Source organism: Cyprinodon variegatus, unplaced genomic scaffold (assembly GCF_000732505.1).
Source record: "Cyprinodon variegatus isolate N-32 unplaced genomic scaffold, C_variegatus-1.0 Scaffold1374, whole genome shotgun sequence".
In the NCBI taxonomy this organism is placed as follows: Eukaryota; Metazoa; Chordata; class Actinopteri; order Cyprinodontiformes; family Cyprinodontidae; genus Cyprinodon; species Cyprinodon variegatus.
Window position 1 is genome coordinate 108,270 of NW_015151827.1, and position 4,796 is coordinate 113,065.

General features: G+C 44.5%; 1 long non-coding RNA gene across 1 annotated transcript in view; it reads right to left on the minus strand.

Moving 5' to 3' along the window:
• Positions 1 to 4,230, minus strand: part of LOC107103083 — a 10,231-nt gene extending 6,001 nt beyond the window's left edge. The window contains exon 1 of the long non-coding RNA XR_001482163.1: positions 4,116 to 4,230. This is a non-coding gene — a long non-coding RNA (uncharacterized LOC107103083). The remainder of the gene's footprint in view (positions 1 to 4,115) is intronic.
• Between the last annotated feature and the right edge of the window lie 566 nt (positions 4,231 to 4,796).

The window sequence follows — 4,796 nt, forward strand, 5'->3', positions numbered from 1 at the left end:
TAATAAACCAACTTTAATTCACCTCTGCCAACTGGTCTCTGCATTTGGGTCCTCCAAACAAACACCGCTTCATGACAGAAGGATCCAGCCACAGCCACATGGACCCAGCAGAGAACCAGGCATGTGAACTCCTCAGAGCTCCCCATATACAGGAGTCTGATCTCTGGAGCTTTTTTTATGGGGAGAGAGAAGATTTTTTTTGTACATGCCACCGCCATCAGCTCCAAGAGCCCTTCAGCGGGGGCTCCGAGCCTCCAAGGACCCTCAGCGGGCGCACCAGGCCTCCAAGGCCCCTCAGCGGGCGCTCAAAGCCTCCAAGGCACCTCAGCGGGTGCTCCAAGCCTTCAAGGCCCCCTCCATGGTGGTTCCTGTGCCGCAGTGGGTGGCCCCTTCGGAGGCTGTACCTGTTCCTGAGCCGCAGTGGGTGGCCCCGTCCGAGCCTGTTCCTGTTCTTGAGCCGCAGTGGGTGGCCCCGTCCGAGCCTGTTCCTGAGCCGCAGTGGGCGGCCCCGTCTGAGCCTGTTCCTGATCCGCAGTGGGCGGCCCCGTCTGAGCCTGATCCTGAGCTGCAGTGGGCGGCCCCTTCCGAGCCTGTTCCAGAGCCGCAGTCGACGACTCCCTCTGAGCCTGTTCCTGAGCCGCAGTCGATGGCCCCCTCTGAGCCTGTTCCAGAGCCGCAGTCGGCGGTCCCCTCTGAGCCTGTTGCAGAGCAGCAGAAGCGGAGGCGGCGTCCTCCTCGGTGCTTCCTGCTGAAGCGGAGGCGGCGTCCTCCTCAGTGCATCCTGCTGAAGTGGAGGCGGCGTCCTACTAGGTGCATCCTGCTGAAGCGGAGGCGGCGTCCTACTCGGTGCATCCTGCTGAAGCGGAGGCGGCGTCCTCCTCTGAGGTTCCTGCAGCTTTGGAGATGCCGGCCTCCAGAGCGTCTGTCTCGCCTCCGGCCCCGCAGCTGGCCTCCAGAGCGTCTGCCTCAGCTCCGGCCCCACGGCCGGCCTCCAGAGCGTCTGCCTCAGCTCCGGCCCCACGGCCAGCCTCCAGAGCGTCTGTCTCGCCTCCGGCCCCGCGGCCGGCCTCCAGAGACTCTGCCTCACCTCCGGCCCGACGGCCGGCCTCCAGAGACTTTCCATTGCCCTCGCCCACCCTGGGTGGGTTGTTTTTGTTTTCAGACTCTGTTTTGTTTTCGTGCCTGCCTAACTGGTCTCCCCTCCGCCCACCCTGGGTGGGTTGTTTTCTGTTTTTGGACATTTTAGGGTTTCTGGGATCCGCCCTTAAGTGGGGGGTACTGTCAGAGTCTTGGTCTGTTTGTTCCTGTTTTTCTTGGTTTTCCATTTGTTGTCCTCTGCTGCCCTCTTGTGTCCTCCCTTGCTCTGTTTTTCTGTTCTGCCTGCACCTGTTTTCAATTTCCTCGTCAGCTCTCTCTTTGTCTCTGTCCCCTTTAAAAGCCCTCCCTCTTCAGTTCCTGTTTGCTGGATCCTCGTCTAACATCTCGTCAAACTTCTGTCTGTGTTCCTCGTCTCTCCCTGGCTTCTAGTTTTGGTTTACCCCTGATGTCTCCTTGGTTCTGGTACGTTTGTTATTTTCAGTTGGACTCTGATTCCTGTTTCTGGATCTGTGAACCTAAATAAACAGACTTTAATTCACCTCTGCCTACTGGTCTCTGCGTTTGGGTCCTCCAAACAAACACCGCTTCATGACCCACCAAGCTGTCAAATATAAGCCATTGCTGAAGCTTTTAAAATGTATATGCCTTTTTTTGCTTAAACTAATGAATGGGAGATCCACAACACTAATATTAGATGAGACAGACTGTTCTACATCTAACCAGGACTCATCTTGTGAGCTGTTCTTTAGCAATTCAGAAATTCATTGTAGCCTATGTGGTGGGAATTTTGGCAGATCATCCTCCTTTTTTCTACAGTAACATTTTCAAGGTAACAGGAATCTCCCTACTCAGCAACGGGGGGCTAAGTATGCTTGAGGACCCAAAAGCAGAGATGAGTGAGGCAGAGTTCTTGTACATTTAATTCAAAGTGAGGCGAACATCCAAAATACAAATTACGGGGAACCAAAAACCATTAAACCACTAAACATCAAGGAAAACTCACAAGGAAAGCCAGAGACGAGGAAGCAACTAACAATCAACTAAACAACAACAAGAAACCAGCCCTGAGTGACTGCAGATGTGGAGTATATAAGGGGAACAGAACAAAGGATGGGCTTATGAGCAGAATATGGAGAAGGTATGAGTGGAACTAACAAGAAGGGAGACAAGGGGGAAGGAAACAACCATAACATCCCTACTTTTTGTTATCACTGTATAACATTTTGCCAGTAAACCTAAAAGCATTCATGACAAGGACTCCCACACACCATCTTACTTATAAACAGTACCGCTCTGCATCAGGAAGTAAAACATGAGCCTCGAGGCAGTCCATCAGATCGTTTTAGCTTTTTATTTTAATACAATGATCTGTGTACTGATAATTAATAGCCAAACGGGCAATATTAACTATAAATTCAGTAGTTCTGACAAATTTTTTTTTTACTGTTTTGTCTTTGAGTTGCCAGTTTCGTTTGGAGCTGCTGCTGGATACTACAAACAGCTCCTTATATGGTCAATGCAACCTCCTACGTGGGTCACACCATTTCTTGTAATAGGGCTGGGAGGATGGTCATTTGTTTAGATATTCTATGTATTCAATAGTTCTACTTGTTACATTTTAAACCGGTATTTAAACCAGTGTTTTATATATAAATGATGGGCCCTAAAGCAAAAACACTGGCAAGTCTCTGAATCTAGAATTCCGCACCTTGGCATCAGCCTTCAGTTGGGACACAGGTACACTAAAGACATTTTTCCAGTCCTTTGATGAGTCCTTAAAAGACAACGTTGCCCCCTGGTTTATTTACTTTTGGGCTATCACTTATCATCTTGTACTATTCTGCAAAAATAAAGGATTGTCAGGCGCACTGTTCCACCTCATTGCAACCCTAATGTTTCATTATTCCAACTAGTCTCCACTTCAACCAGCAAAGGTTAGTTATCTGCTTTGATCAAGTGAACAGAGTTTGGTTTCTCGGGCTCAGGTCGAAACCAAACTGGTACCTACTACCCACTAGATAGTAAGCCCATGCACAGAATCACACTGTGATAAGAATCGGCCATCAATCTCTTAACTGGAGTCGCCTTTATAAGATTTCCTTTACCGAGAAGAAGGCGATGGAAATGTACATCAATGAGTCACTAGCCACAGAAATCATTAAACCTTCTTTGTCTCCCTTAGGTGCCAGGTACCTAAAGGAGACAGGATCAATACCATACTGTAGGCCTAGCATTGTTTAACGGGGCTGGACCAAATAATCGTAAAGAATAAATGCACTCTGCCTCTCATTACTTCTACTCTTGAACTCATGCACTGCTCTTGAGTTTTCATAAAATTAGATCTCAGAAACCTTACCACATAGTTTGGGTTAGAAAGGGAGACGAATAGAAGATTTGGGATTAATAAAGTATCATTAAATTTAAATGAATAACTTTTTTTAAACTGTTTTACTTTATTTGTTTCCGTTTTTTTGGAATTAGCACCAGATGATTCATGAACACAAAACAAAGTCTTCATAATTATTAAGATTTCATAATCTTTTCTAATTATCCCAATGCAGTTCTTTTGACTAGCATGGCAATATGTCCATAAATGATAGTTAAAAGTCTACAGATTATTTTATTTTTTTATTTTCCTAAGATAAACATTATTTGTAGAACGAAATCTGATCATTTACAGTTTTACTGACGAAAAACTGTTCCTGGAAATCTTGGACTGAATTCTTTAATAAATAAATAAATCCTAAAAAAAAAAGGTTTTAATTCAATTAAACTTTTTTTTTTCTACATGTCAATTTCTCATCATGTCTTATGCTAATGAATCCGATATCATACACTGTCTCATCTTTTGAGCTGAATAAATCATTTCCACCTATCATTTTATCACCTCCAAACAAAACAAGCCAATAGCTAAACTTAAACACATTAATCTCTAACAAATCATTTTTCCAACTGCAAAAGTTTTACTGAACCTGCATCTTTGAACAAAGAAAGTGATGTACTTACAGACTACGCACATCATAGGGAGCCAAATGTTACCCATCCTCACATCCAACACTGGTGATGAGACAATGCTTCAGAAAATTAGATATACTTTACAAATTTTTGGCTGGGATAGTGTCTATGGTCACTTCTTAGAATGAGAAAAGCTCTTATGCTGAGGATTTTTTCTTTACTGTCTTTTTGGTCCTTTCTTTTCTACTGCACAGTACTCACGCCACTGCTGTGGTTTCCTGTGTAACAAATTAGCATTTCCTGCAATGCATTTCCTGATGTGTTGATTCTCATAGTTCTTTCTCGTCACACAATAAAACTTCTTTGAGGTGGAAGTAATCAATATACTTTTCTTTTTCACAGACTCTTTTTTTTCATATGGGGATACTGCTCTATGATTTGAACACATATTTTGAAGCTCACCACAGTCTTACATAGCAATTCACCACCTTCCGACATTTTCCTATTTTGTCCCATTACTGCCACAAAATTCAGCTAAAGTTTTAGGTAACAAACCAATCCAAACTAGCAAATACTTCTGAAGTAGAAGACAATGTGACAGTTTTTTTTTTCTTCTTCTTCTTTTTCATTGATTTGCATAAAGGGAAGACATGTGAATGGTACATTTGACCAATTTTGCCATTGACTGATTCCTAAAGCTAAACTGTTGATCTATGCATTTCCTCCAGAGTTACAAAGGGCTT